This window comes from Bos indicus, chromosome 14 (genome assembly GCF_029378745.1).
Source record: "Bos indicus isolate NIAB-ARS_2022 breed Sahiwal x Tharparkar chromosome 14, NIAB-ARS_B.indTharparkar_mat_pri_1.0, whole genome shotgun sequence".
Classification (NCBI taxonomy): Eukaryota; Metazoa; Chordata; class Mammalia; order Artiodactyla; family Bovidae; genus Bos; species Bos indicus.
In genome coordinates, this window is record NC_091773.1 from 21,190,101 (window position 1) to 21,201,734 (window position 11,634).

The following is an 11,634-nucleotide window of genomic DNA, read 5'->3' on the forward strand; positions in this document are numbered from 1 at the left end:
ATTTTGCAGATAGTTTACCTGTATTTGCTATATAGGTATCTGAGCAAAAAAATAAACATCAGTAATACTGATCCTAATTTAAGACGTTGATATTTTATTTTATCAAGCATTTCTGCATTATTTTTGATTTTTTTCCCAAACAACAAAGCTTTTTTATATTTTTAAAATTTATTTATTTGTAACTGAAGTATAATTGCTTTACAATATTGGTTTGATTTCTGCCATACATCACATGAATCAGCCATAGGTAATACATATGTCCCCTCCCTCCTGAACCTCCCTCCTGTATCCCACTTCCCAGCCCTCTAGGTTTCTACAGAGTCCCAGTTTGAGTTCCCTGAGTCATTGGGAAATTTCCATTGGCTATCTATTTTACATGTGGTAGTGTATATGTTTCCACTGTACTCTCTCCATTCATCTCATCCTCTCCCCCGCCCCCTGCCCCGTCCATAAATCTGTCTGCGTCTCCAATGCAGCCCTGCAAAAACGTTCATTAGTACCATCTTTCTAGATTCCATATAAACACAATATACTATATTTTTCACTTTCTGACTTACTTCACTCTGTATAACAGGCTCTGGGTTCATTTACTTCATTAATTTTTTTATTGCATAAAGCATGGTTTATCTGTATCCTGTTTTTTGACATACTCTTACATTTTGCACCTGATGGTAGACATGAGCATGAGCATGAGCAGGAAGTGAACCTTGAATCAGGGGCACCATTGCTCCTGGGCAACTTGTTTTCATAAGAGTCATACACCATTCCTTTATTTTCTAACATTAACACATTGTTATTAAAACACTGCTTATGGATCAGTGACTCAAAAGGATTAATTATAGCAAAAAGTAATAATTATTTCACAAAAAATAATGTGAAGAAAATACTAACATAAAGTATAAAAATAAAAACTGAAAATAACAATGTAAATGGAGAATATGAGTCATGGACTGTGATTTCAAATTCAAGTGAGAAGTAAATATTTAAATGTTTTGGTCGCACCCAGACTCTTACGAAGTAAACTCTGAATAGAAAACACAATTATAATTATCTAAAAAGTGTTTTTAGTTAGTTAGTTCAGTCGCTCAGTCGTGTCCGACTCTGCGACTCCATGAATCGCAGCACACCAGACCTCCCTGTCCATCACCAACTCCCGGAGTTCACTCAAATTCACGTCCATTGAGTCAGTGATGCCATCCAGCCATCTCATCCTCTGTCGTCCCCCTCTCCTCCTGCCCCCAATCCCTCCCAGCATCAGAGTCTTTTCCAATGAGTCAACTCTTCGCAGGAGGTGGCCAAAGGACTGGAGTTTCAGCTTTAGCATCATTCCTTCCAAAGGACACCCAGGGCTGATCTCCTTTAGGGTGGATTGGTTGGATCTCCTTGCAGTCCAAGGGACTCTCAAGAGTCTTCTCCAACACCACAGCTCAAAAGCATCAATTCTTCAGCACTCAGCTTTCTTCACAGTCCAACTCTCACATCCATACATGACCACTGGAAAAACCATAGCCTTGACTAGGCGGACCTTTGTTGGTGAAGTAATGTCTCTGGTTTTCAATATGCTATCTAGGTTGGTCATAACTTTCCTTCCAAGGAGTAAGTGTCTTTTAATTTCACGGCTGCAGTCACCATCTGCAGTGATTTTGGAGCCCCAAAAAGTAAAGTCTGACACTGTTTCCCCATCTATTTCCCATGAAGTGATGGGACCAGATGCCATGATCTTAGTTTTCTGAATGTTGAGCTTTAAGCCAACTTTTTCACTCTCCACTTTTACTTTCATCAAGAGGCTTTTGAGTTCCTCTTCACTTTCTGCCATAAGGGTGGTGTCATCTGCATATCTGAGGTTATTGATATTTCTCCCGACAATCTTGATTCCAGCTTGTGTTTCTTCCAGCCCAGCGTTTCTCATGATGTACTCTGCATATAAGTTAAATTATATGATATCAAAAATCCTTAGTTCCTTGTATATTATCTTTCATAAATTTTGTCAGAAAATAGCATAAAGCCAGAAAAATGTGTATCATTTTGTTTTTCCAAAAATTTTGGCTTTCTATAACATGATCAAAAGCATGTTTTATAATAAGAAATGGATTTTTTCCACCCAGAAGACACAGAAGAGACCCAAACTAGAGAAATGTCACTTAAAGGAATACTAGTCATGGCTCAAAGTATCCAAGTAAGTCTATTACAGAGAAGTTTAAAAACTAGCACCAACGTTAGTGAAAAGGGCCTATGACTGAGGCAGAAACCATGCGAATGTTGACCAGACCGTGTATTGTATGACACTGTGGAAATTGCAATTAGTAGAAGAGTGATTGTACTCAGGCCTCTGGAAGAAGCCAGGCGAAGCTGGACCAGCTCTCAGCATACACACGAGAACAGAACAATTTCAGGAAGGGCACTGACTCTGCTTTTTGTTGCGTGAGAAAGGTGTTTTACTTATCGAGCGACTTTTTCATGTGTCATGGAGGAGGCTGAAACTGTGGTTTGGAATCAGCATAAATACAGCAAGAAAATGCCTTAGTGCCAGTCTTCAGACTGTTTATTCATAGACAACTGGTCACAACACACTTTATGGTTGAAAGAGGCAGTGACGCATATGAAGTTGGTGAGTCACGGACACAACCATCAGCTGTTCATCAGTCGCATCCAGGAACGGCCACAGGGTCAACAGTTAGGTATGTTCTCTGCCCAGGGAACAAACGCACACTTACATTATCCAAATGAGTGACATGATTTCTTAAATTCTTCAGGAAGGCATAGTTTAGCATATTGTATTACATTGAAAAGCCTGACTCTCTCACTTAGTCCTGAGATGACTTTTTTTTTTTCCGTTATTGAGTGCTATTGTCATTTCTTAAAAAATAAACAGTGGAAAATCTTGCCAGTTGAATAATTGAGTTTTACCAACTTATTAGTTCAGTTCAGTCGTTCCATCATGTCCGACTCTTTGTAACCCCAAGGACTGCAGCAATACCAGGATTTCCTGTCCATCACCAACTCCCAAAGCTTGCTCAAACTCATGTCCATCTACCCACTTATTATGTCTTTTAAAAACCACATCTAAATTCAACAATAGAGAATCAGAAATGTATTCCAGGGGTGAACAAAACCAAAGAAAAGATAGGAAATCCTTTATTTGCCTTTTCCAAGCTTAAATTTTAAACTTCCAACTTTTAGGTTTTATTTATTTATCTAACCTGAAAAATGTCTTCAAAGTTTTCAAAGGCAATTCTGAGATTCCACTTTCCTGTTCCCTGTTTAACAAAGGTCCCAGCATTCTCTTCCTAAAAATGTAACTCTGAATTAGAAAGGTCCATCCTCATAAAGATTTGTTAGAGAAACTAATGACACATTAAACCTTATTTATTGTTCAAGCCCTCTCTTGAGTTTGATGTAGATATGAGTGTCAAGAACTGCCATTGTATAGCTTCCTGATACGACTGTGTGTGGGGGCACATACACATACACACACGAAATTGATGCTTTTGAACTGTGGTGTTGGAGAAGACTCTTGAGAGTCCCTTGGACTGCAAGGAGATCCAACCAGTCAATCCTAAAGGAAATCAGTCCTGAATATTCGTTGGAAGGACTGATGCTGAAGCTGAAGCTCCAAGCCTTTGGCCACTTGATGTGCAGAGCTGACTCATTAGAAAAGACTCTGATGCTGGAAAAGATTGAGGGTAGAAAGAGAAGGGGGAAACAGAGGATGAGATGGTTGGATGGCATCACCAACTCAGTGGACATGAACTTGAGCAAACTCTGGGAGATAGTGAAGGACAGGAAACTCCGGAATGCTGCAGTCCATGGGGTTGCAAAGAGTCGGACAAGACTTAGCAACTGAACAACAACAACAAAACATCTTTTTTCTTAAATTTGTTGTCTCTTGTGTTGAAAAAACATGACTAACTGATTCCAAATGTTTGAGAAACTTTACTTCAAATTTAATATTATTTTATTTTTACACTAATACAACACCAGTGTGATTGATAATAATTGACTAAATTGACCAGTGTAATTGATAATAATTAAATAAATATTTAATCAATTAACACCAGTGTTAATTGATTAAATATTAACAAAATATATTTGGCTTTAAATTTGCAGTTCAAACAAATGAACATAGTGCTTATTATATGATTATATTATATAAGAAATGACTATGGGAAAGTTTTTTACTCTCCCACAGATAGTAAAGATGGTTTTTAATCGTTAAGAAAATAAATGATGAATTCAGCACATTTGTGTAGCACAAGACCTTGTCGACCAGAGGTATGAGTTTGAATTTTTATCCTAAGGTGAGAAGGCCCATAGATTTCAAACAGAGAAGAGGAATTTTCTGAGTTTTGTATTTAGAAGATGGCTATGGAGAGATAAACAAGGGGGCTGGATAGAATGAACCATGGATGCCTGGCTTGAAGTCAGGACATAGTTGAACCATCAGCTTGATGTAGGTACTAATGGAATATGTACACACACACACACAATTAATACACAGGCTTATATCCTAGCCCTGCCCACTGAAATGATCTAGAAGCAAAAGCAGCCCATAGAGAATACCTAAATATTTATATAGATATGCCCTCCCACAAGGAAGTGGGATACCTTGAACTGTGGTCTGCATCTGTGGTAATCTGCCTCCCAAAATACAGTGTGAAGGAGAAGGGAGGGAGTTAACATTTCAGTGGAGAAACCAGTAAACACCCCCTAGCTAGGAGATCAAGGTCAACATCGTTTACGATAAATCCCGTTGCTGGAACATAAGTTACACATAATGCATTGAGAATTGCACTTCCCTCTGTCAGCTTCCTCTCCCAAACACAAAACCCCAGGCTAACCTTGAGAAGACACCAGACAAACACAAACTTAGGGACCTTTTACCAAATACCTGAGAAATTGGCAAAGGCCCGAGTAGCCTAAGAAGACACAGTGATTAAATAAAATATAACATTATGGAAGGGATTTTGATGCAGAAAAAGGATATTAGAGAAAAACAAATGCATCTCAGTAAAGTGTATTTTAGTTTAAAAAGAAAACAAAGATCACTCTGGCTGATGTATAAATAATAACACTAAGAATGATGCAAAGAATCACACTAAGACTGGTGCTAAGAATGATGCTGTATAAAGAATGATGCTGAGAAGGATGCAAGAATGATGCTATGTAAAAATGATGTTACAAGCCTGGGTGCCTCATGTCTATATAGCCATCACACCAACTTTTCATATCTTTCTCTGGACTCCTTATTTTGAAGGAGAAAAGTGAACCTTTGTATGCTGAAGTTATGAGTCTTCTTGTGTGTGTGTGTGTGTCTTAAATATCTTTATTGATATCTTTTGTATATCAGCTCATTAAAGTCTTTGTTTCCTATTTATTGCATTTATTTCCTGAAAGCTCCAGACTGGCAAAAATATTAAGTACACAGAAGATATCTATATGACATACTTAATATTTATAAATTTGTTATTTGTTTTGCACGTCTATGGCTTAACTACTTCCAAAACAAAAATCACATATAAAATTACAGACTAATCAAAACATAAAAGTCAGCCAATGTCTATGGTTTACAATGTAGAGCTTGCAGACAACACAGACTATATAATTCATCTGTTTTTTAAAAAAGAAAGCAGTGCCTCATACTGAACTCTAGAAAAATGTGCTCATACACGGGGAAGCTCACTGATGATTCCCCTTTATGTTTATAATATAGATCTACACCAAATTATTTCACATTTCATATACTCTCTTATATATATATATATATATATATATATATATTTAACCAGATTCTGGTGTAAAAGTCACAAACCAACATGCAAATACAAAATGTTCAGTTCAGTTCAGTCACTCAGTCTTTTTTGACTCTGCAACCCCACGGACTGCAGCACGCCATGCTTCCCTCTCCATCACCAACTCTCAGAACTTACTCAAACTCATGTCCATAGAGTTGGTGATGCCATCCAACCACCTCATCTTCTGTCATCTCCTTATCCTCCTGCCTTCGATCTTTCCCGGCATCAGGGTATTTTCCAATCAGTCAGTTGATAACATCAGGTTGCCAAAGTATTGGAGTATTAATTATGTCAAAGGCTTTGACATAATTAATAAAGCAGAAGTAGACGTCTTTTTCTGCTTTATTAATTATGCCAAAGGCTTTGACTGTATGGATCACAACAAACTGTGGAAAATTCTTAAAGAGTTGGGAATACCAGACCACCTTACCTGCCTCCTGAGAAATCTATATGCAGGTCAAGAAGCAACAGTTAGAACCAGACATGGAACAATGGACTGGTTTCAAATTGGGAAAGGAGTACATCAAGACTGCAGAAGTAGACGTCTTTTTCGGAGAAGGTGATGGCACCCCACTCCGGTACTCTTGCCTGGAAAATCCCATGGACGGAGGAGCCTGGGGGGCTTCAGTACATGGGGTCGCTGAGGGTCGGACACGACTGCGCGACTTCACTTTCACTTTTCACTTTCATGCATTGGAGAAGGAAATGGCAACCCACTCCAGTGTTCTTGCCTGGAGAATCCCAGGGACGGGGAGCCTGGTGGGCTGCCGTCTATGGGGTCACATAGGGTCGGACACGACTGAAGAGACTTGGCAGCAGCAGTCTTTTTGGAACTCTTGCTTTTTTGATGATCCAACAGATGTTGGCGATTTGATCTCTGGTTCCTCAGTCTTTTCTAAATCCAGCTTGAACATCTTGAAGTTCTCAGTTCATATACTGTTGAAATGTTAGGAATGTTAGAAAAAGGTTAATATATATAGGGGAAAATAATGTCTTATGCATTGTGAAGAGTTTTTACAATCCAGCATAAAGGCAAACGTGGTTGAAAAATAGGGAAACACATATACAATGATAGGAAAAAAAAATGTAGTCACGCCATCTAATAATAACAGATTTCAGATATCACATACTTAACATTATGTCCAAAAATGTCCATGTGTTGCAGAAGTCTCTACAAGTCAATTAGAATAGGGTCAATTAGATCTGCAAATAGAAGCCTTAGCAAGTAAGTTCACCTCATGATTCTGTCTCTGAGAGAGAGAATGAGGCTTGACTTCCAGTGAAAGGCAGATAAGCAAAGCCATGAAGAAACCTTCTTTACAATAGCTTAACTGTACCAATTCAGGGCACTGCCCACATTTCCCCAGCTGCTCGTGCACACAGTATTCTGTGATAAAATGATTCCGTTAATTTTAAAAAAGGCATAAATGGAAAAAATAATAGAACTCAATGAAGTTAGTGAAACCACAAAGGCACTGAACTCAGCAACGCTTGGGAAGCTAAGGGATAAAATTAATCGTAAAATCTGAATGATTAATCTTCCATCAGCACTCTGATTTTGGATTTACTATTAACATTTCATACTAGCCTTTGGATAAAATTGAAAAGTTTGACAAGAACCAATGTTTCAGAAGAAGCAGTGTCACCTGTAAACATCCTGCCACCTAACAAAATGGCCTCGCATGGAGACCGGGATGTGACAAGACAGGAAACTTTCAACACCCAGGCCTGGAGAAGACGGACTGCACATACCACTGTGAGTAAAACCACTCTGGTGCAATAGAGCTACGGATCATTTATGTTTGCTCTTAAGAAAAATTCCAAAACTAACAAATCTTTTTCTCCAGAATTACAAAAGATAAAATCTATGAGTCAGTACTGTAATGTGATTGCAGAAAAATGGACAACTGAAAAGAAAACTCCACGGACCAACCCCAGCATCCCAGTCCACTTCCTATGGCCAGCTCCTTCCACCTGCTCTGAGGATGGAGCCTCAGACACCATCAACTCAAAGCTGAACCAATGATCATCACTGTCACTGCGGCACAAGCAATGTAGCTTCTTTCTTACACACAGCACTGATATGCTTCTTCAGGATTTTCTTTGAGGGTATTACTCAACACCAATTCTTCTAAAGGTAATGAAGGTGGCACAAAAAGTTCCGTGGAATTCTTCTGCAATTCCACAAAGACATCTGGTCACTTCATACTTTCATTCCTCCCCCCATCAGTTTTTTCTTTTTCTAAATTACAATTGACAACTCATGTAAGATTTCGTTATTTTACTTAAAATAAGGGAGCTTTTCTGTGTCTCCCCGCTCCAGATAGTGAAGATTTAGTGAAACTCAGTGCCAGTAATTAGGAGGCAGATACTGTAAAATTCAAACCTGGACATCAGCGTGTCCCACTCAGAAAAGATTTTATACACGTAGAAACCTGTGCTTTCTGTCTCACATTTTATAAGCAAGACAGGTTAATTTCAATTTCAGTTTTCCTTTCTGATGCAGACACGCGTACCTGGCGTAAGGAACAGTCTCCCAGCCACCTTCGCACACAGACCTCAGTGTTTCCTGAGAGCCAGAAGTCAGCGCCTCCTCCAGGGGCACGCACCCATTTGAGAAAACATTCTCCCTTGCATCTTACCTAGTAGACTATGTTCACAGAAATCAGACAGAGGCAGGAGTGTCCTAGAGGACAGTCAAGGACAGGGGATGCAGAGCCGAGCCCCTGCTTCCCCAGTGTACCTGCATGGGTGGTGCTCCAGGCAGGCTGGGCCTCCTCCCTGGACCACAGACCTACTTTACTCTGTAATAAAGCAGGTAGTACATCAGGGGATCTGGCAGAGGGAGGCTCAGGACCTTCTCTGAGGAAGTTCCTCTGAACTTCCTCAGAGAAGTTCAGGAAGTTCACCGGGGTCCCAGGCTTGGCCTCTGGCGGGGTGGTCACCTCTTCTTTCCCACCACTCCTCCTCCAGGTCTCCAGAGCCACTGTCATCAGTGGGGTTGGAGATCCAACTGGCAAAGACCTCTTTGTGCAAAAAGACAAGCGTTTCCACTTGGCAGCGGCGAACTCGCCTTCGTTTAAACCTGGGAGTGTTCTTCAGTCTGTTTCCCGTTTCTGTTCCCTTCTTCCTGGTGAGCCATCTTCTTAATGGTGCCCCGGATGGCGATATGGGCCAGGTCCTGGAGACTGTGAACTGCCAGGGGTGTCACGTAACTGGACGAGCCTCGGCTTCCCTGACTGACTGGCAGGGCTAGAGCAGCAGAGCAGAGGAGACAGCCAAGAAACCTGCTTCTTGGTTTCCCAAGTGGAAGGGCCAGTGCGCGTTAATCTCCGTCGTTTCTCTTGCACCAGCAGGACCAGGATGCCCCCAACCTTGAGGAGACTCTTCGTGTACTGCTCCTGCTCCCTCTGCACGCCTGGCCTGCAGTCCACCTAGTCATACTGACAACAATCCGGAGAAATCTCCAGGCCATTGCCAGTAACGAAGGAGGGTTCAGAGAAGTCAAACTTGTCGAAGCTGTCACTTGTCCTGATAAAGAAGTCCAGCTTCTGCTTTGCGTACTCTGTCACATCTGAATGGAGTTCCACCGCGTGGTTCACACCCAAGAGGCCGACGATGAGCCCCACCATGGAGCTGAGGTACCCAGTGCCGCTGCCCAGATTCAAGAAGGAGAGGCCAGGCTGCAGGTCGAGGGCCTCCATCAGCTCCAAAGAGATGCATGGAGCAGAGAGGTAGATGTTGCTGTGCTTCCACGTGGGCCATATGCGTTCTCTAAATTCTTTGAGGTAATAGTCTGCATGGTCAATAGCTCGGAAAGCCTGCACCACCAGCTTTGAGCCTCCTTCAAATTGTCTATCAGCTCATTGTTATCTTCACCAGTACTGAAGGCGCCTCCTATCTTCGAGATCACGCTTAGGCAAAGCTACTGCTCCTCCTGTGCCCCTCGCCCATCCACCTCCCACCATGCAGCCTGGACCTTTGCCGCCATAAACATCCACCCAGTCATGAGTCTTCTTGATGCACAATTTCTCTAGATGTGAAAATACGATGCATATTTCATTCTTCTTTCATGAAATGTGACTGTTGACAACCTTACCATTTGGATGGAATACTGCTTTCCCTGCTACACAGACCACTCCTGTTATAACTTCATTTAAGGCACTGTAATTCTGAAAACTGATCTCTCTTTTCACATTGAGGGTGACACCACTTTCAGTGACAGCAGCCTCGGGAAATGTTTGCCAAATCACTCACATGACTAGTGAGGGGTGTACTACTCTTCTGGTTGACCAAAATATATCACCAAGTGGGGAAATTCTAATAGAGAACCTGAGACACAACACTTGTTTACAAAAGTGGAATAGTTGTGTTTCAAGTCGGTCTCAGTGGTTTGGAGCTAAGCTTTCTAACCTGACCTTCACTTTGGTGCACCTGTTTTGTGTTCTGTATACTTGTTTGCAGTCTGTCCATCTCATCTTGCATTTCTACAGTTATACCAGAATTCTGGTACACCTCAGTAGCATCAACGAACAGAATGGAGTCAGACTGGACCCCTTGGGGAGCATTTGTCCAACGACTCCTCCGTGATATTGACAGCATCATCAAGATGTCTATATAGATATAGATATAGATATAAACTGCAACTAAGCAAAAATCTACCCAAACAAAAACCTTGGGTAAATTAATCTACCCTAATCAACAAAATTTGTAAATATGTGACAGATGTTCAAATCTAGGTCAGCCAAGCCTGGATGTTTCCTAAGCCTGTATATTTTCTACTGATAACTTGATTATAAAATTACTGAGTTGTGTATTTTGCATTTGCACATATAATTCCTCTTTACCTTTAGAATTAAGTCACTGACCCCCAAATTGCCCTCTTCTGCTTCTAATTTATTTAAAATAGAACACAGTTTAGCATGGTCAAGAGGAAAAGAAATAACATGTAGGGCATGCTTGCTGTATGCCAGGTTTTAAGCTAGAAATTTCACAAATTTTAATCATTTCCCACTGCAGCTTCCATCTAGCTTTTTGTAGGAAATCTTAATTTCATTGGGAATTAGAATTACACAGTAGGTTCTGTGAAGTGAGAAATGATAGTCTATCTTAGGGGCTTCCCTAGTGGTTCAGCTGGTTAAAAAAAAAAAAAAAAAAACCTGCCTGCCAGTGCAGGAGACAAAAGAGACATGGGTTCAATCCCTGTGTTGGGAAGATCCCCTGGAGGAGGGCATGGCAGCCCGCTCCAGTATTCTTGCCTGGAGAACCCCATGGACAGAGGAGCCTGGCGGGCTACAGTCCATGCAGTCGCAAAGAGTTGGACACACTGAAGCAATTTAGCATGCACGCACGCAGTTTAATACACAATTCACTAAATCAAACATTTCACTGTCAGTACACCCTTTGGCAGTTTTGTTCCTCCAGTTTTAATATTCAGTTCTTTTCTCAGTCAAATGTTCTATAGTTTTGAGTACATACCTTCATTAAGAGTTTTAAATATGTATCTTTGTTCAGAGTCAAGTCATGGATTTTCCGAACAGTGTGACAGGAGCAACATTATATTTGAATAGACAGCTCCAACTGATTTATTAAAGTATTGCTTTTTAAAAGATGAGCAACACTAATCATATCCAATGTTCAGTCAGATCTGCAATGTGTGATGTTTGCCATGCAGGTTGTGGTCTATAACGAGCCTGTATGGTTTTCTGAGCTGAATGAGTTGGGTTTTTAGTCCTTTTCTCTACTAAAATACTGAGATTACAAGATTGTCCTCTTGAGTAAAAACATGTTAATATCTTTCTCTTGCTGAGGCTAGGCCATTTTTGAAGCTGGAGGGTAACTG

General features: G+C 40.7%; 1 pseudogene; it reads right to left on the reverse strand.

Moving 5' to 3' along the window:
• Positions 1–8,586: 8,586 nt before the first annotated feature.
• Positions 8,587–11,276, reverse strand: LOC109568213 (protein-L-isoaspartate O-methyltransferase domain-containing protein 2 pseudogene; annotated as a pseudogene).
• Between the last annotated feature and the right edge of the window lie 358 nt (positions 11,277–11,634).